We start from the raw sequence: 22,010 nt of genomic DNA, 5'->3' as shown, positions 1-22,010 counted from the left end.
GAGTCACTGGCTTACTGGTGCTCTTCCATGCCGTCCCTAGGAAGGGTGCGTCACTTGATGGGTTGAGTCACTGACGTGGTCTTCCTGTCTGGGTTGGCACCCCCCTTGGGTTCGTGCCATGGGGGAGATCTTTGTGGGCTATGCCCTGCGCCGAACAATCAGGCAAAGCGTCAATACAGGACTAAGATTGAATCGTACTACACCGGCTCCGACGCTTGTCAGATGTGGTAGGGCTTGCAAACTATTACGGACTACAAAGGGAAGCCTAGCCGCGAGCTGCCCAGTGATATGAGCCTACCAGACAAGCTAAATGATTTCTATGCGCGCTTTGAGGCAAGCAACACTGAAGCATGCATGAGAGCACCAGCTGTTCCGGACGACTGTGTGATCACGCTTTCCATAGCCGATGCGAGTAAGACCTTTAACCTCTTACATCTAGACGTTCCGCTAGCGGAACACCTGCTCCAATATCCAATGATAGGCGTGGGGCGAATTACAAATTCCTCAAAAATCCCAAAACTTCCATTTCTCAAACATATGACTATTTTACAACATTTTAAAGACAAGACTCTCCTTTATCTAACATACTGTCCGATTTCAAAAAGGCTTTACAACGAAAGCAAAACATTAGATTATGTCAGGAGAGTACCCAGCCAGAAATAATCAGACACCCATTTTTCAAGCTAGCATATAATGTCACAAAAAACAAAACCACAGCTAAATGCAGCACTAACCTTTGATGATCTTCATCAGATGACACTCCTAGGACATTATGTTATCCTCTTGGGGCTAGGTGGGACGCTAGCGTGCCACCCGTGGTGCACTCCATCAACAGCAGGTGCATTTCAAGAGCGGCAAATTTGAATCCAAATAAATGTCAAAATTCAAATTTTTCAAAAATACAACTATGTTACACCATTTGAAAGATAAACATCTCCTTAATCTAACCACGTTTTACGATTTCAAAAAGGTTTTACGGCGAAAGCATAAATTTAGAGTATGTTAGGACAGTACATTTACAAGAGTTGTGTGTAATGTTTTGTCAAGTCAAAGACAGGGTCACCAAAACCATAAAACCAGCTAAAATGATGCACTAACCTTTTACAATCTCCATCAGATGACACTCCTAGGACATTATGTTAGACAATGCATGCATTTTTAGTTCTATCAAGTTCATATTTATATCCAAAAACAGCGTTTTACTATGGCATTGATGTTGAGGAAATCGTTTCCCTCCAATAACCGGCAGTCAAGTCAGCGTCACAAATTAAATAATTAAAATTAGAAAACATTGGTAAAATATTATATTGTCATTTAAAGAATTATAGATTTACATCTTTTGAACGCAATCAACTTGCCAGATTTAAAAATAACCTTACTGGGAAATCACACTTTGCAATAATCTGAGCACTGCGCCCAGAAAAATACGCGTTGCGATACAGACTAGACGTCATGTTGGGGAGATCTAAAATCGAAAATACTATGTAAATAATCCATTACCTTTGATTCTCTTCATCAGATGTCACTTCCAGGTATCACAGGTCCATAACGAATGTAGTTTTGTTCAAAAAAGCTCATCATTTATGTCCAAAAATCTCCGTCTCGTTAGCACATGATGTAAGCCAGCCGGACTTCTCGTCATGAACGAGGGGAAAAAATATATTTCCGTTCGTTCAAACATGTCAAACGTTGTATAGCATAAATCATTAGGGCCTTTTTTAACCAGAACATGAATAATATTCAAGGTGGACGAATGCATACTCTTTTATAACGTATTGGAACGAGGGTACCCAACATCAACTCGCGCGCAAGGTGTCTAATGGGCCATCATCGTTCCATGGCTCTTGTTCGGTCAGATCTCCCTCCAGAAGACTCAAAACACTTTGTAAAGGCTGGTGACATCTAGTGGAAGCAATAGGAAGTGCCAAAATATTCCTAAACCCCTGTGTTTTTCAATGGGATAGGTTTAAAGTCAATACAACACATCAGGTATCCACTTCCTGTCAGAAAATGTCTCAGGGTTTTGCCTGCCAAATGAGTTCTGTTATACTCACAGACACCATTCAAACAGTTTTGGAAACTTTAGAGTGTTTTCTATCCATATATAATAAGTATATGCATATTCTAGTTACTGGGTAGGATTAGTAACCAGATTAAATCAGGTACATTTTTTTTATCCAGACGTGCAAATGCTGCCCCCTAGACCCAACAGGTTAAACAATACATGCATGTTTTGTTCAATCAAGTTCATATTTATATCAAAAAACAGCTTTTTACATTAGCATGTGACGTTCAGAACTAGCATTCCCACCGAACACTTCCGGTTAATTTACTAAATTACTCAAGATAAACGTTCACAAAAAACATAACAATTATTTTAAGAATTATAGATACAGAACTCCTTTATGCAATCGCGGTGTCCGATTTTAAAATAGCTTTTCGGTGAAAGCACATTTTGCAATATTCTGAGTAGATAGCCCGGCCATCATGGCTAGCTATTTTGACACCCACCAAGTTTGGTACTCACCAAACTCAGATTTACTATAAGAAAAATTGGATTACCTTTGCTGTTCTTCGTCAGAATGCACTCCCAGGACTTCTACTTCAATAACAAATGTTGGTTTGGTTCCAAATAATCCATAGTTATATCCAAATAGCGGCGTTTTGTTTGTGCGTTCAAGACACTATCCGAAGGGTAAAGAAGGGTGACGCGCCCGGCGCGTTTCGTGACAAAATTCAACATATTCCATTACCGTACTTCGAAGCATGTCAAACGCTGTTTAAAGTAAATTTTTATGCGATTTTTCTAGTAAAAAAGCGATAATATTCCGACCGGGAAACCCTGTTTTCGTTCAAAGACGAAAAAATAAAAACATGGAGTCTTCTCGTGCACGCGCCCCCAGTCTCATTGTTCTCAGATCGACCACTATCCAACTACTGTTTTTCAGCCATGGCCTGCAAAGTCATCATTCAACGTTCTGAAGCTTATTTCCTGCAATTCGACACATTTAGTCATGGGGTGCAAAGGCAATTAAGCAGTTTTAAAGCAAATCTTCATGAATTTCTATACATTTTGCTATGTCTAATGTATATTCATGTGTTATTTGAGTGACAAAAAATGTTCAACAAAATCAATGGGCTAAAATACCCTAAGTAAGAAAACATTAGCTGGGATGGGCTAGTTGAACTGGACATTTCTGACAAGTTATAAATAGCTCTAAGGTATGCAATGACTAACATGACAAGAGGAACTGATGATGCACTACCCAATTTCGAAATTGAACCTTGTGCATTCTACTATTACAACTTTCAAGAGAAAGTTTAATGACAGACCTTTAAAAATATATATCCACTATATACAGTTGAAGTCGGAAGTTTACATACACTTAGGTTGGAGTCATAAAAACTCGTTTTTCATCCTCTCCACACATTTCTTGTTAACAAACTAAAGTTTTGGCAATTCGGTTAGGACATCTACTTTGTGCATGACACAAGTAATTTTTCCAACAATTGTTTACAGACAGATTACTTCACTTATAATTCACTGTATCACAATTCCAGTGGGTCAGAAGTTAACAAGTTGACTGTGCCTTCAAACAGCTTGGAAAATTCCAGAAAATTATGTAATGGCTTTAGAAGCTTCTGATAGGCTAATTGACATCATTTGAGTCAATTGGAGGTGTAACTTTGGATGTATTTCAATGCCTACCTTCAAACTCAGTGCCTCTGCTTGACATCATGGGAAAATCAAAAGAAATCAGTCAAGACCTCAGAAAAAATTTTGAAGACCTCCACAAGTCTGGTTCGTCCTTGGGAGCAATTTCAAAATGCCTGACGGTACCACGTTCATCTGTACAAACAATAGTACGCAAGTATAAACACCATGGGACCACGCAGCCGTCATACAACTCAGGAAGGAGACACGTTCTGTCTCCTAGAGATGAACATACTTTGGTGCGAAAAGTGCAAATCAATCCCAGAACAACAGCAAAGGACCTTGTGAAGATGCTGGAGGAATCAGGTACAAAAGTATCGATATCCACAGTAAAACGAGTCCTATATCGATATAACCTGAAAGGCCGCTCAGCAAGGAAGAAGCCACTGCTCCAAAACCGCAATAAAAAATCCAGACTACGGTTTGCAACTGCAAATGGGGACAAAGATCGTATGTTTTGGGGAAATGTCCTCTGGTCAGATGAAACAAATATATAACTGTTTGGCCATAACAACCATTGTTATGTTTGGAGGAAAAAGGGGGAGGCTTGCAAGCCAAAGAACACCATCCCAACCATGAAGCATGGGGGTGGCAGCGTCATGTTGTGGGGGTGCTTTGCTGCAGGAGGGACTGGTGCACTTCACAAAATAGATGGCATCATGAGAAAAGAAAATTATGTGGATATATTGAAGCAACATCTCAAGACATCAGTCAGGAAGTTAAAGCTTGGTCACAAATGGGTCTTCCAAATGGACAATGACCCCAAGCATACTTCCAAAGTTGTGGCAAAATGGCTTAAGGACAACAAAGTCAAGGTATTGGAGTGGCCATCACAAATCCCTGACCTCAATCCCATAGAAAACTTGTGGGCAGAACTGAAAAACGTGTGCAAGCAAGGACACACTTTTTCAGTTCTGCCTACAAACCTGACTCAGTTACACCAGCTCTGTCCGGAGGAATGGGCCAAAATTCACCCAACTTATTGTGAGAAGCTTGTGGAAGGCTACCCGAAACATTTGGCCCAAGTTAAACAATTTAAAGGCAATGCTACAAAATACTAATTGAGTGTATGTACACATCTGACCCACTGGGAATGTGATGAAAGAAATAAAAGCTGAAATAAGTGACTCTCTCTACTATTATTCTGACATTTCACAATCTTAAAATAAAGTGGTGATCCTAACTGACCTGAGACAAAGAATTTTTACAAATTCCCTAATGTTACATCATGCGTTGGGATTCATTGTTTACCTAGCTAGCTATCTAACCACATTTCTTATCAAAAGACTCTCGTCTTAGTGTGCCAGAGCGCAGAATAACTGATACATTTTTGAACGCTTCAAAACCCGTTGAATATGTCCAGTGTTAGTAAACGTCGGCAACAAAGCGGAATTCAATTGTTGCCAGCAGCACAGTTACAGTCACCAACTCTCTGGATAACATGAAAACAGTATAACCAGCTCTGCTATGGCGAGTAAAATGGTCAAAGTGGGGTGTTCTCTCATTATGTGACTGGAAGTAGCTAGCCAATGTTTGCCAGTTAGCTTGGGTGCTTTACTGTAGTTGTGAGGTCAGAGCTTTCGGAACAACCTTACTTATTGGCCAGAGCGTCCAGTATGCACTCTGAACGCGAAACCACGGATAGAGTGATAGGGCGAGTAATGCTCAGTGAGCTGTTCTCTCTCTCTTAAATGTCTGGTAGTAGCTGGCAAGTTAGTACAGAATGCTCGGATCAACCCTTAATAAAGAGATGGGTGGGGCTAAGGCTTAAGATAGTGTGAACAATGCTGAATGGGTGTAGACAAAGAAGGGCTCTCCAATAGTAGTACCAAAACATTGGAAGACGGTTTTCTCAAAAGTGAGTTTACAAGTTGATCAACATTCAAAGCAGAATTACTTTCCCATTGTTTCCTCAAATGCAATGTATGATATACCATTTTGAATCTCTGAGTCTACTTTTATCCAATGTAAAAAACAGAAATTCAAATGTTACTACATAAGACTGAATCCAGGTTGTGAGTCACAAATTATTATTATATTATTGATCGATTGACTATGACTTTTCAAATCACCCAGTATTGCTATCTGCAGCATTAGCTCTAAGTAAATGTTGCAATTCTTCAGCCATTCCTGGACCTGTGACCAAAATTGAGCTACATATGGACAGTACCAAAATAAATGATCTAATGGCTCTGCCTCCTCACAGCAAAATCTGCAGAGTTGGGAAGGTTGTATACCTCATTATATATATATATATATATATGTGAGCGGACCAAGTCATTTGGTGTCACTCTAAAGTGGAAAGGTGGAATAAACGAGTCCAGAGTAGGTTTTCTTGATTCAACACAGTTCTCTATTGAGGGATTTCTGACACTACAAACACTCCAACACAGTCAATGAGAATCTCCAAAGGAACAACATACGTCTTCTTTAGATGACACAGGATCACATTACGGTTATCTTCAAATTATAACAACAATCACATATTCGTCACCGTCTTAATGGCTCTTCTTGGATAGCACCTCTCTCTCCGTAGCCATTCTCCAGAGATAGTTTATCTTCCCCCTTTCTTGCTGGTTCCATCCTCTCTCTTGTAGGGGGAAAGAGAATATCTCATTAGTACCGTCAGCTGTGCTTAATTGACTCTGGTTACCTTGTCTCACATGCCTTGTTGGGCTACTATCTATGAGCCCAGCCTGCCCTCTGGTGGTCCTTCCACAATATATATATATATCATTCTATTGGTTGCAAGAATTTTGTATATTCATTGAAGTTTCGAATCCGGCGTCATTTTGTGTGTCAATTCATAAACCATGTGCCATGGAATCGGTACATCGAAAATCTCTTCCCAACTATTTTGCAATGTATATGGCCCAGCTGTCAATTTTTTGGTCCTTAAATGAAACAAGTATATATTTTTATTAATCGCAATTTTCTTTAACCAATTTTGGTCCTTTATGCAGGGCCGACAGACAAGTTCCTTACTTTCTCCCCCTTCCACTTGCCTCTTCCATTTTGTCTGTAAAGCTGCAATCAGTTGGTTATAACTTTGGGTAGAGCAGACATTTCCACATTTGTGTTAGTTGCATGTGTGACATAACTCCACCAGTCCTATTTATGATATAATTTTAAAATGATCAATTAGTTTATTTGAGTTTAACCACAATATTTGTTGTATTATTTGTTATAACTTGTCAAGTGGATTAAACGGAAATTGCAATCAACTTTCCATGGCTTGTTTAAAAAATTACGATATTTAGAGATTATTTCATTTTCAAATAACCGAAAGTGAGCGGTTGTAATCTAAATAATGGGAAAAAGACCATTCTTGAACATGGGCTGAGACATTCTTACTAATTTGGTTGAGAACCAGTTTGGATTTAAGTATCATGACTGATGCCTTTAAAAGAGGTCTAATGCTTAAATATTTAATCATTTCTGCCCTTATTCATTATGAACTCAGTCCCTTTTTCTGGACCTTGTCTTTCAAAGATAATTCGTAAAAATCCAAATAACTTCACAGATCTTCATGGTAAACGATTTAAACACGGTTTCCCATGCTTGTTCAATGAACCATAAATAATGAATGAACATGCACCTGTGGAACGGTCATTAAGACACTAACAGCTCACAGCTGGTAGGCAATTAAGGTCAGAGTTATGAAAACTTAGGACACTAAAGAGGCCTTTCTACTGACTCTATAAAACACCAAAAGAAAGATGCCCAGGGTCCCTGCTCATCTGTGTGAACGTGCCTTAGGCATGCTGCAAGGAGGTATGAGGACTGCAGATGTGGCCAGGGCAATAAATTGCAATGTCCGTACTGTGAGATGCCTAAGACAGTGCTACAGGGAGACAGTACGGAGAGCTGATCATCCTCGCAGTGGCAAACCATGTGTAACAAAACCTGCACAGGATCGGTACATCCGAACATCACACCTGCGGGACAGGTACAGGATGGCAACAACAACTGCCCGAGTTACACCAGGAACGCACAATCCCTCCATCAGTGCTCAGACTGTCCGCAATAGACTGGGAGAGGCTGGACTGAGGGCTTGTAGGTCTGTTGTAAGGCAGGGCCTCACCAGACATCATCAGCAACAACATCGCCTTTGGACACAAACCCACCGTCGCTGGACCAGACAGGACTGGCAAAAAGTGCTCTTCACTGACAACTCGCGATTTTGTCTCACCAGGGGTGATGGTCGGATTCGCGTTTATCGTCGAAGGAATGAGCGTTACACCGAGGCCTGTACTCTGGAGCGGGATCGATTTGGAGGTGGAGGGTCCATCATGGTCTGGGGCGGTGTGTCACAGCATCATCGGACTGAGCTTGTTGTCATTGCAGGCAATCTCAACGCTGCACGTTACAGAGAAGACATCATCCTCCCTCATGTGGTACACTTCCTGCAGGCTCATCCTGACATGACCCTCCAGCATGATACTGCCACGAGCTATACTGCTCATTCTGTGTGTGATTTCCTGCAAGACAGGAATGACAGCATTCTGCCATGGTCAGCGAAGAGCCTGGATCGCAATCCCATTGAGCATGTCTGGGACCTGTTGGATCGGAGGGTGAGGGCTAGGGCCATTCCCCCCAGAAATGTCCGGGAACTTGCAGGTGCCTTGGTGGAAGAGTGGGGTAACATCTCACAGCAAGAACTGGCAAATCTGGTGCAGTCCAAAAGGAGGAGATGCACTTCAGTACATAATGCAGCTGGTGGCCACACCAGATACTGACTGTTACTTTCGATTTTGACCCCCCCTTTGTTCAGGGACACGTAATTCCATTTCTGTTAGTCACATGTATGTGGAACTTGTTCAGTTTGTCTCAGTTGTTGAATCTTGTTATGTTCATACAAATATTTACACGTTAAGTTTGCTGAAAATAAACGCAGTTGACAGTGAGAGGACGTTTCTTTTTTTGCTGAGTTTATAAATAGACCTTTTGATTTACTTTACTCAGTACTTTGTTGAAGCACCTTTGGCAGCGATTACAGCCTCGAGTCTTCTTGGGTTTGACACTGCAAGCTTAGCACAACTGTATTAAGGGTGTTCTCCCATTCTTCTCTGCAAATCCTCTCACGCTCTGTCAGGTTGGGTGGGGAGAGTTGCTGCACAGCTATTTTCAGGTCTCTCCAGAGATGTTCAGTCGGGTTTAAGTCCGGGCTCGGGTTGGGCCACTCAAGGACATTCAGAGACTTGTCCCGAAGCCACTCTTGCATTGTCTTGGGTGTGTGTTTAAGGTCATTGTCCTGTTGGAAGGTGAACCTTCACCCCAGTCTGAGGTCCTGAACACTCTGGGACAGGTTTTCATCAAGGATCTCTCTGTACTTTGTTCCGTTCATTTTTGACTCGATCCTGACTAGTCTCCCAGTCTTTGCCCCTAAAAAACATCCCAACAGCATGATACTGCCACCACCATGCTTCACTGTAGGGATAGTGTCAGGTTTCCTCCAGACGTGATGCTTGGCATTCAGGCCAAATAATTATACATTGGTTTCATCAGATCAGAGAATCTTGTCTTTTGGTGCCTTTTGGCAAACTCGGCTGTCATGTGCCTTTTACTGACGAGTGGCTTCAGAATGCCCACTCTACCATAAAGGCATTGGTGGAGTGCTGGAGAGATGGTTGTCCTTCTGGAACTCCAGAGCTCTGTCAGAGTGACCACTGGGTTCTTGGTCACCTCCCTGACCAAGGCCTGTCTCCCCCGATTGCTCAGTTTGGCCCAGCGGCCAGCACTAGGAAAAGTCTTGGCGGTTCCAAACTTCTTCCATTTAAGAATGATGGAGTCCACTGTGTTCTTGGGGACGTTAACAGCTGCAGAAATGTTTTGTTACCCTTCCCCAAATCTGTGCCTCCATACAATTCTGTCTCGGAGCTCAACAGACAATTCCTTCGACCTCATGGCTTGGTTTTTGGTCTGATGTGCACTATCAACTGTGGGACCTTATATAGACAGGTGTGTGCCTTTCCAAATCACGTCCAATCAATTTAATTTAGCACAGGTGGACTCCAATCAAGTTGTAGAAACATCTCAAGGATGATCAATGCAAACAAGATGCACCTGAGCTCCATTATGAGTCTCATAGCAAAGGGTCTGAATACTTATGTAAATAAGGTATTTCTGTTTTTTATTTAGAATACATTTGCAAAAATGTATACAAACCTGTTTTCGCTTTGTCATTATGGGGTATTGTGTGTAGTTTGCTGATGAAATTGTTTTATTTAATCCATTTTAGAATAAGGCTGTAATGTAACAAAATTTGAAAAAAGTCAAGGGGTCTGAATACTTTCCGAATGCACTGTCTGCAGTTTGGGAACCACTGCTCTAGCCTGCACCCTGAGTCCTTGTATGTCTTCCCTTTATGTCTTCTGTTAATGGGTTTCACCTGTGAATGCATCATAAACCACACACGCACACACACTCTGATGGAATGCTCTAACCATTCCTCTCCATTAGCTGCCCCTTCGGTCCCCTAACGTCGGCAGACCGTCCAGGCATGACAGCCCCCCTGACACTATTAACTACAGAGTGTTTAGCCTAATCACCTTGCAGAGATCATCTGAAGAGGGAGGAGGATGACGGGTGAGGAGAGGGGTCAACGAGGGGTGAGGAGCTGACTCTTTAGACAGAGTTTTATCACCAAGCAGACCTCTCATCTTAGGGAGAGAGGGGAGGAGAGGAAAAGAGAGGAGAGAAGAGGAGAGAATGGAGTCATCATAACTGTATTTTCTTCAAACCATTATACAGTATAGACAGAAGAGGAGAGGTGAGAAGGAAAGAGGTAGGGGTGAAAAGGGGGATGAGGGTGGAGCAAAGGGTGAGGGGTGGCGCACACACATTCACACAAACACGCCACTGAAGGCCTTGATTTTTCAATAATTACATCAACAGAGTGAGTTGCAAGTGACTGACATTATGAACTACAAATACTCACTCTTCATGAGAGAAATATTCAGGCAAATAGATTACATAACATAACATAAATATACAACTTTGATGCACAGCTCTATGAAACAACTACTGTATAATGTGGCAAAGTTATGTAGAATGTTGAACTTTGATGAAGCAATTCAAGTGGGAGACTTTTACTCTGTTTTTCTCTGGCTGTGTTTACACAGGCACTCCAATTCTGACCTTTTGCCAAATTATTGGCAAAATAGCTGACATAATTGATTAAAAGACCAATTAGTGGAAAAATATCAGAATTGGGCTGCCTGTGTAAACGCAGCCTCCGTGTCTTTAGGTTATCTTGTGAGCTCAGAGAGATGTGAAATTGTGCACTAAAATCAGATACCAGAGATCTTTTTTTATTTAACCTTTATTTAACTAGGCATGTTGGTTATTAAGAACAAATACCTATTGACAGATGTTCATGCCTTACTTAGTGTTATATCAAGGACACAAAATATTATTGCTGATTATTTTATGATGTATTTAGCTGTGAAACCTTTGCCTGACACCTTAACACTATGTGATGGTGGACATTATTCACGGCTCCTAGGTGAAGTTTCCCGTACGCATAGTTCTAGGATCAGCTTTCCCAGCCCCACTCCTAACCTTAACCATTAGGATGGGAAATGTTAAACTGACCGAAGACCAGGGGCAGCAGCCATGAACATCCAATTTTCAGACTAAGGATGTAGGAAGACAAAGTGCTCTATTGAAGTCAATGGAATATTGTGCTGAAACCTTCCCCAAGTTTGATATTTTAAAGGTCCTAAACAGTCAAAATAACCTCTACAGGATTGGTGTCCTGACCTCGGGATGGTTGAGGTAACGTAGGCTAATGTGATTAGTATAAGGTTGTAAGAATCAAAACAATTTCCCATGACATAGACTTAAATCTGATATGGTCAGAAAGCTTAAATTCTTGTTAATCTAACTGCACTGTCCAATTTACAGTAGCTACTACAGTGAAAGAATACCATGCTATTGTTTGAGGAGAGTGCACAATTATGAACTTGAAAATGTATGAATAAACCAATTAGGCACATTTGGGTGGTCTTGACACAACATTTTGAATAGATATGCAATAGTTCATTGGATCAGTCTAAAACTTTGCACATACACTGCTGCCATCTAGTGGCCAAACCGCTCGTGGTGCCCCAAATTCCTAATGAGTTAATTTTTACATGATTAATTTCATTTAACAATTAAACATAGTTAGTTGATTAGATAACTAACAGTAATCAGATTAATGAAAGTAAAGTCACAACACTACGAAGTTGGAACGAATCGTCTAGAATGTCATTATATGCTGTGTCATCATTATAAGATTCCCCTTCACTGGAACTAAGAGCCCGAACCATGAAAAACAGCCCCAGACCAGTATTCCTCCTCCACGAAACTTTACAGTCGGCACTAAGCATTCGGGCACGTAGCATTCTCCTGGCATCCATCAAATCCAGATTTGTCCATCAGACTGCGAGATGGTGAAGCGTGCTTCATCACTCCAGAGAACGCATTTCCACTGCTCTAGAGTCCAATGGCGGTGAGCTTTCCACCACTCCAGTCGATGCTTGGCATTGCTCATTGTGATCTTAGGCTTGTGTACAGCTGCTCGGCCCTGGAAACCGATTTCTTGAAGATCCCAACAAACAGTTCTTGGACTGACGTTGCTTCCAGAGGCAGTTGGAAGAAATCGGTCCCATTCTGTGAGCTTGTGTGGCCTACCACTTCGCGGCTGAGACGTTTTTGCTTCTAGACATTTCCACTTCACAATAACTGCACTTACATTTGACCGGGCAGCTGTAGTAGGGTAGAAATTTGACGAACTGAATTGTTGGAAAGGTGGAATCCTATGACGATGCCACGTTGAAAGTCACTGAGCTCTTCAGTATGGGCTATTCTACTGCCAATGTTTGTCTATGGAGAGTGCATGCCTGTGTGCTCAATGTTTTACACCTGTCAGCAACGGGTGTGGCTGAAATAGTTAAATTCACTAATTTAAAGAGGTGTCCACCTACTTTTGGCCATGTAGTGTATCTGTCAGTACTGCTGTGAATCGCAACAAATGAGAAATGCCAAAGCGGAAAGGTACATGTCAGATATGGCAAAACGGAGGTTATTTTGCGCCCCAGTGCAATTTCAGAAAGGATGAATAACAACCAGGCAAGCTTCACAATGCACAATACCTTATTGGACAAGGTAGGAGATGTAATGACGACGCTGGGAGACGGGAAGCAAGTGCAGGTAGTGAGTTTAAAAATAAACGTAACAGAGAACAATGTAAGACACAAGTGTAACATATGGACATGGAACAACATTAATACTGCCTGGGGAACAGACCTAAGGGAGTGCAAGATATAAGGGAGGTAATGGAGTCCAGGTGAGCCTAATCATGAGTAGCAGGTTTGAGTAATGATTGATGCCAGATACACGTGGTTAGTAAACCGGTGACGGCGAACGCCTGAGGGGAGGAGCGGGAGTAGATGTGACAATACACCCCCCCCCCCCGACGCATGGCTCCAGCCGCAGGACGACACTGGATGGAGGGACGGCCCCGAGGACGAGGAGCAGGCCGGTCCAGGCGGTGAAGATGGAAATCACTGATGACGTTGGGATCCAGAATGTTCTCCACCGGAACCCAACACCGCATCTTTCCCAGTCCACCAGGTACTGGAGCCAACCCCCAAGATGTCGGGAGTCCAGTTGGGATCTGTCGGCATAGGCGGGACATCCCTCGATGTCCGGGGGGTGGAATGGCGTCATGGGGGACAGCCTCATCCAGGGGACCAGGAACCACCCATCTGAGAAGGGAAATATGAAAGGAAGGTGAGATGCGGTAGTCATTGGGGAGCTGTAATCTTTACTTCACCTCATTGATCCTCTGGAGAACCTTGAATGGCCCCACAAACCGGGGGCTCAGCTTCTTGCAGGGCAGGCAGAGTGGGAGGTTCCTGGTAGAGAGCCAGGATGGAACATGGGAGTCTCAATGCGGTGGAGGTCTGCCTGCTTCTTCTGATGGTAGACAGCACGCTGGAGTCTCATGTGAGCGTTGCTCCACAGTTCTGCGCAAATTCTGGGCGTACTAAGCCCATGGAAGGAATGATTGATGCCAGATGCATGTGGCTAGTAAACCGATGACGGCGAACGCCTGAGGGGAGGAGCGGGAGTAGATCACTCCCCCTGCCGTCCTCACAGTGACTCCTCAGGTACCTCCCCAGCTCCTGTGTCATCCTCTCCACCTGCCTGTTTGACTGATGCCTATACCCGGATGTGAGGCTGACCGTGACCCCGAGCTTCTTCATAAAGGTTCTCCATACCATGTTGTGAATTGGTGGCCATGGTCAGAGATGATGTCCTCCGGAAGACCATAATGACAGAAGAACTCAGTGACCTAGAGAGCAGTAGGGAGACCACAGAGAGGGATGAAACAATATAATTTTGAAAATCTGTCCACAACCACCAGAATGGTGGTGAAACCGTCAGAAAAGGGAAGATTGGTACAAAGTTAACCTGTTTAGGATAGGGGGCAGTATTGACACGGCTGGATAAAAAACATACCCGATTTAATCTGGTTACCACTCCTACCCAGTAACTAGAATATGCATATACTTATTACATATGGATAGAAAACACCCTACATTTTCTAAAACTGTTTGAATGGTGTCTGTGAGTATAACAGAACTCAAATGGCAGGTCAAAACCTGAGAGATTCCTTTACAGGAAGTGGCCTGTCTGACCATTTTTTGAAATTCTTTTCCATCTCTATCATTTACTAAGGATCTCTGCTCTAACGTGACACTTCCCACGTCGTCCATAGGCGCTCAGAGCCCGGGAAAAAACAGAATGTCGTCATTCCAGCCCCAGGCTGAAACACATTATCGCCTTTCTCAAGTGGCCGATCAAGGGACACTGGGCTTATGCTCGTGACCCCGACCGCCCCCGCCTTTGGGATTTTTTCCTCTGTTTGCCGAAAAGGAGATTCCCTGTCGGAATATTATCGCTTTTCTACGAGAAAAATGTCGTAAAAATTGATTTTAAACAGCGGTTGACATGCTTCGAAGTACGGTAATGGAATACTTAGAATTTTATTGTCACGAATTGCGCCATGCGCGTGACACTTCTTTACTATTTCGGATAGTGTCTGGAACGCACGAACAAAACGCCGCTATTCGGATATAACGATGGATTATTTTGGACCAAACCAACATTTGTTATTGAAGTAGCAGTTCTGGGTGTGCATTCTGACGAAGACAACAAAAGGTAATCAAACTTTTATAATAGTAAATATGATTATGGTGAGTGCTAAACTTGCCGGGTGTCTAAATAGCGAGCCCGTGATGCCTGGGCTATGTACTTAGAATATTGCAAAATGTGCTTTCACCAAAAAGCTATTTTAAAATCGGACATATCGAGTGCATAGAGGAGGTCTGTATCTATAATTCTTAAAATAATTGTTATGCTTTTTGTGAACGTTTATCGTGAGTAATTTAGTAAAATGTTAGCGAATTCCCCGGAAGTTTGCGGGGGGTATGCTAGTTCTGAACGTCACATGCTAATGTAAAAAGCTGGTTTTTGATATAAATATGAACTTGATTGAACAAAACATGCATGTATTGTATAACATAATGTCCTAGGGTTGTCATCTGATGAAGATCATCAAAGGTGAGTGCTGCATTTAGCTGTCTTCTGGGTTTTTGTGACATTATATGCTGGCTTGAAAAATGGGTGTCTGATTATTTCTGGCTTGGTACTCTACTGACATAATCTAATGTTTTGCTTTCGTTGTAAAGCCTTTTTGAAATCGGACAGTGTGGTTAGATTAACGAGAGTCTTGTCTTTAACCTGTTGGGTCTAGGGGGCAGCATTTGCACGTCTGGATAAAAAAAATGTACCCGATTTAATCTGGTTACTAATCCTACCCAGTAACTAGAATATGCATATACTTATTATATATGGATAGAAAACACTCTAAAGTTTCCAAAACTGTTTGAATGGTGTCTGTGAGTATAACAGAACTCATTTGGCAGGCAAAACCCTGAGACATTTTCTGACAGGAAGTGGATACCTGATGTGTTGTATTGACTTTAAACCTATCCCATTGAAAAACACAGGGGTTTAGGAATATTTTGGCACTTCCTATTGCTTCCACTAGATGTCACCAGCCTTTACAAAGTGTTTTGAGTCTTCTGGAGGGAGATCTGACCGAACAAGAGCCATGGAACGGTGATGTCCCATTAGACACCTGGCGCGCTAGTTCATGTTGGGTACCCTCGTTCCAATACGTTATAAAAGAGTATGCATTCGTCCACCTTGAATATTATTCATGTTCTGGTTAAAAAAGGCCCTAATGATTTATGCTATACAACGTTTGACATGTTTGAACGAACGGAAATATATTTTTTCCCCTCGTTCATGACGAGAAGTCCGGCTGGCTTACATCATGTGCTAACGAGACGGAGATTTTTGGACATAAATGATGAGCTTTTTTGAACAAAACTACATTCGTTATGGACCTGTGATACCTGGAAGTGACATCTGATGAAGAGAATCAAAGGTAATGGATTATTTACATAGTATTTTCGATTTTAGATCTCCCCAACATGACGTCTAGTCTGTATCGCAACGCGTATTTTTCTGGGCGCAGTGCTCAGATTATTGCAAAGTGTGATTTCCCAGTAAGGTTATTTTTAAATCTGGCAAGTTGATTGCGTTCAAGAGATGTAAATCTATAATTCTTTAAATGACAATATAATATTTTACCAATGTTTTCTAATTTTAATTATTTAATTTCTGACGCTGACTTGACTGCCGGTTATTGGAGGGAAACGATTTCCTCAACATCAATGCCATAGTAAAACGCTGTTTTTGGATATAAATATGAACTTGATAGAACTAAAAATGCATGCATTGTCTAACATAATGTCCTAGGAGTGTCATCTGATGGAGATTGTAAAAGGTTAGTGCATCATTTTAGCTGGTTTTATGGTTTTGGTGACCCTGTCTTTGACTTGACAAAACATTACACACAACTCTTGTAAATGTACTGTCCTAACATACTCTAAATTTATGCTTTCGCCGTAAAACCTTTTTGAAATCGTAAAACGTGGTTAGATTAAGGAGATGTTTATCTTTCAAATGGTGTAACATAGTTGTATTTTTGAAAAATTTGAATTTTGACATTTATTTGGATTCAAATTTGCCGCTCTTGAAATGCACCTGCTGTTGATGGAGTGCACCACGGGTGGCACGCTAGCGTCCCACCTAGCCCCAAGAGGTTAAATGGCTGTAAAATAGTCATATGTTTGAGAAATTGAAGTAATAGGATTTTTAACGTTTTGAAAATCGCGCCACAGGCTTGCAGTGGCTGTTACGTAGGTGGGACGAATTCGTCCCGCCTAGCCTAGAGAGGTTAATGAACAGATGAGACCAGGGATGCTGAGGCACGGGAAGGAGTTTCCCTGCTGGTGCGTGCCAGGGAAACTTAGTTTGGGCACACACAGAACAGGAGTTGACATAGCGAGTAACGTCCTGCGCCAAGGTGGGCCGACAATACTTTTCGGAGAGCGATTGTATAGTACGGGTGATCCCAGGATGTCCTGAGATGACAGCTGTGTGTGCCCAGGTCAACCGTCGCTCCCTTATCCCCGTGGGAACGTAGATGCGCTCAGGAGGACAGGGTTCCCTCTCCAGAGCCTGGTGAATGTCCACGTCTCCATTCCAGGCCACAGGGGCTACGACACGAGAGGGAACAGGAATACAGGTCCTCCGGCATTCAGGTGACCAGATTCTCATCCTCGACCATGAGATGGTGGGGTTATGGCGTTGGAGCTATGGGAGGCCGAAGATGATCTTGTGAGCTGGTGCACTAGTGATGAAGAACGGGATGTTTTCCCGATGAATGGACTCCACGGTGAGGGTGAGTGGTTGGGTGATGTGTGTAATAGTTCCGGATCCTAGTGGGCAATTATCAAGGGCTTGAACTGGAAACAAAAGTGGGTATGATGGGATGTTCATAGAGGAGGCAAGGGTCTGCTCAATAAAGCTCCCAGCGGCACCAGAATCCACTAACACTGTCGACACAGTACATGAGGGACAGTCAACTAGTGGGATGTACACCACAAAGAGTTTAGTAGAAAGTGATGAAGGAATACTCACTCCTGCCCCAGGAGGTAAAAGATCACGTGACCGTCCCTTTGCTCTCGTGGATCCCGGGTTGAGAAGTACCGGACACCGCTGGAGCTGGTGCCCTCCTTGACCAGAATAAAGACAGAGCCCCAGCTGTCTCCTTCTGCGTCACTCCGCCGCAGGGAGGCGTGTGACTCCTACCTCCATGGGTTCAGGCTCTGATCCAGGGTGTTCACTGAGGGAGGGAAAGAAGCAATGTGGGAACCGACGCTCCTGAAATAGGTTATCCAACCGGATGGCAATTGTGATGAGTGCGTCTAAGGAGAGGTTGTCGTCGCAACATGCCAGTTCTGTTTGGACCTCCTCGCGCAGTCCTCTTCGGAATAGCATACGGAGCGCCACCTCATTCCATCCGTTGGATGCTGCTACTGTTCGGAAGGTGAGCGCATACTCGGCAGAGGTCCGGTCATCCTGCCGTAGTTGGAGTAGGCGCTCACCCCCCTCTCTGCCCTCCGGTGGATGATCGGAAATAAATCTGAACAGAGCCATGAAGCCCTCATACTAAGCCAGCTCCTCCTCTCTTCTTTCCCAGATGGCCATAGCCCACTCCAACGCCCGTCCAGTCAGCAGAGAAATAACCATGGCAACCTTGGACCTTTCAGTGGTAAGGGCTCCCATCTGATGCGTAAAATAGAGGGAGCACTGGAGTAGGAAGCCACGGCATTTAGATGGGGTTCCGTCATATTTATCCGGAAAGGACAAACGGGCATCTCTGACCTGGGCGGACTGCTAAATAGACTGATGTGCTGGCTCGTTGGGTCGACTGGTGGCAGAGTATCCTCCGCTAGTGGAAGGCAACGCCTCTCGAGCATGTTCGAGATGTTGACGACAGCGAAGAACCTCTTCCATAGCCGTCCCCAGTTGCGCCAGCTGGTCGTGGTGCTTACGAAGTACGTTTCCCTGTTCGTTGACCGTCTGCTTCCATTTGTTGAGGCAGTATTCTGTAGCGACGACGCTGGGAGACGGGAAGCAAGTGCATGAAGCGAGTTTAAAAATAAAAGTCACAGAGAACAATGCAAGACAAGTGTAGCGTACGGACATGGAACAACATTAATACTGCCTGGTGAATAGACCTAAGGGAGTGCCAGATATAAGAGAGGTAGTGAGAGAGGAACTGGAGTCCAGGTGAGCCTAATCATGAGAAGCAGGTGCGAGTAATGATTGATGTAAGGTGCGAGTAAAGATGGTTGCCAGGACCGGTGGTTAGAAAACCAGCGACGTCGAATGCCGGCGGGGAGGAGCGGGAGTAGACATGACAGGAAGTATCTCTTAAAAATGGTGGTACAAAAATATGCAATGCCTCATTAAAAGTCTCTCCTAAAAAATGTAAATTCCTCTTTCAAAAAGCCCGTTTGCATAAAATCCATCAATCAACATTTATCTTAATTTCCAACAGTCAATACTCATCCAAATGTAGCCTCTGTATTCGAGTCCGCCCGTGGTGTCAGTACCTCCCCTTTTAGTTAAGACTTTTCTCCTTAGCTCTCAATTGAATCACTTTCTCTCCAGAGGTTTCGGTCTCCATGGAGGGAGGGTTCAGGTCTGGCCACGGAAGGAAGAAGGCAGTGTAAGTATGTAAGTCAGGTAGGTATCACAGTTTCCCCATATTAATTCATTTTTATTTCTATATCTTCAGCACAATGTTGGGCCATATCCTGCATAATCATAACTTATCCAAAGTGCATACATTACAGTGACTTTGAGCCGTATATGGGCAAGAGGAAAAGAGTACTTTACTTTGTGTTGGGAGCGACGAGTGTTCAGAGAAATGTGTGGATACGGTTTCTGTGCATCCTAGGACCAGGCGGCCACCGGAGAGCTGTGTGTTCGCACAACGATCCACCAACTTTTCGTGGGATCTCCTGCGGAAACAACAAACAAGCACACGCACTGCGGGCAGTAGAGGTGGGGCCAGTGGCCTGGCGTTTCGTCGTTGTCGGGCCGCCTTTCCTGCCTTCTCATAGGCCCTAGGAGGACCCCATGATGATGCTACACTCACTGGTCACAGATCTACCCGTCTGGATAAATTTGACTCCAAAGGTACATTCAATGGGCAACAGTGAATGTCTACCAAACATTAGGAAGTGTGTAGTGTACCCAGTCCCAAATGTTTGACCACTGCAGAACTGAAGGTTTGTAAGAGGTGCTTCCATAGCACCTGGGCTGTGATGTGGACCTTCTGGTCCTTTGTGGGCACCTCCCAAGCGTACCTGGAAAACACATCAAACATCCCCAGTGGTGGGACACAGGGGGAGGTAATCAATGGCCACCATTTGTATTGGAGCACTAGTTGACACTCAAAGCATTGGCACATGGGTAGAGGGCCTAGGTTTACTAACCACACATTGTTGACATCGAGCATTTGAATATCTGCTCTAATGTTTGGCCAAAAGAAACCTCTTTGTAGTGCAGATCGGGTCTTCTCTGCCCCCATGTGTAGTGCTTCCATGTGTAGTGCCGTTTCCCCCTGTACATTCATCTGGCACCTGCCTGACTATCCCCCCCCCTTGATGTTTTTAGCAGGTTCCACTCCTGCAGTAAGATTTTGATGGGCTGGGGCGCTGCTTGCCATGCCGGGTTGTCGAAGGGTTGGGCCTGGTTTAACAGTTTGAAGGGTATTGTTGGTCTGTTGCCAAACACTCCAGGGTCATGTGTTTGGGGGTTCCCCCTCTATTGATGTCCCTCCAATGAACTGGGTCTGGGGCATCTCGTCAACTCCTTCCTCTGGAAGCAAGAGGACATCAGCATTGATGTTGCGGGCTCCTGGATGGTACTCAATGCTGAACTGGTAGTTTGCCAATTGTGTGGCACAGCACTGCTCAACTTCCCCGAGGTCGGATGTATGCAGATGGACAAGTGGGTTATTGTCAGTGTACACAGTGAAATTGGAGCCCCACAGGTAAGGTTTAAACGTTTCTGTTACCACCCATTTCAGTCCCAGCAGTTCCAGCTTGAAGGAGTTATAGTTTTGATAATTTCACTTAGTTCGGCTCAGGCTCCGGCTGCCGTAGGCAATGACCCTTTTCCAGTCCATCCTGCACTTGAGACCACACAGCCCACAGCTTGCATCTACTTAGAGCAGGAAGGGGAGAGAAAAGTCAGCATATGTCAAAACAGGGTGTTGCAAAAGGTTATTTTCAAAACCAGTGCCCCACTGTACTGGGTGAGCTGGACCCCTGGCCCTCCAATAGATTATTGAAAGGTACGGTAATCCTAGAGAATTTAGGGATAAATGGCAGACAATACACCACAAAGCCCATGAACGATTTTACCTTACACACTGTGGACAAGGTAGCCCATTCTTTACTGGTTAAACATTACCATGGTCTGGCGTGACCTCCTGGGCGCCCACCACATGCCCAAGGTAAGTGACCTGCCTCTGGGGCAGGTGACACTTTAGATGTTGTAGTTTCAATCCATGGCTCCAGAGGTGCTCAAACACTTCCTCCAAGTGGGTCAGGTGGGTTTCAAAATCTGAGGAATTGACAATTGACAATTACATCACCAAGTTAGAACAGCAATGATTATCCTACCTGGTTCCCCAGACACCTTTGCATCAGTTGCAGGAATGTGGCTGGTGCGTTACACAACCCAAATGGCATCCGCTCAAACTCAAACAACCCAAGCAGGGTGGTGAAAACAGTCTTCTCCCGGTCACGGATGTCCACCTCCATTTGTCAGTAGCCACTGTGGAGGTCAAGAGTGGAGTACCAGGCATCCTTTTTCAGGGTGGTTAAGGAATCCTCGATCTGGGGGAGGGGATAGGCATCTTTTTGGGGTCACTGCGTTGAGCTTTCTATAGTCCACACAGAAATGGCATGTACCATACTTTTTCTTGACCAGGACAATAGGTGCAGCCCAAGGGCTAGCACTCTCACGCACCACTCCTCCATCCAACATCTCTTTCAGAAGGCTGCGCAGTTCCTGATAGAGTGCCGGGTGGATGGGGCGGAACGTTCTCATACGGGTGGGGTGGTGTCTGTGCGGATGTTGTGGAGCACTGTATCTATATGGCTGAAGTCTTCCACGTGGCCACCTGTGCACAATCAAGAGCGGAAAGAGAGGCAGGAATGTTGCCTCTCAATTTGGGTTAGAGCATATCATTGGCGAACATGCATATGGGTAGCACGTGTGAGATTTCACACTTCAGTTATTA

General features: G+C 43.9%; 1 protein-coding gene across 1 annotated transcript in view; it reads right to left on the bottom strand.

Moving 5' to 3' along the window:
• The window catches only part of LOC106576844 (A-type potassium channel modulatory protein KCNIP2), a 192,354-nt gene that overhangs the window by 153,402 nt on the left and 16,942 nt on the right, over positions 1-22,010 (bottom strand). The window lies entirely within an intron of this gene.

This window comes from Salmo salar, chromosome 18 (genome assembly GCF_965601325.2).
Source record: "Salmo salar chromosome 18, fSalSal1, whole genome shotgun sequence".
In the NCBI taxonomy this organism is placed as follows: Eukaryota; Metazoa; Chordata; class Actinopteri; order Salmoniformes; family Salmonidae; genus Salmo; species Salmo salar.
Note: the sequence above shows the minus strand (reverse complement) of the source record. Positions and strands in the feature narration are given on the sequence as shown.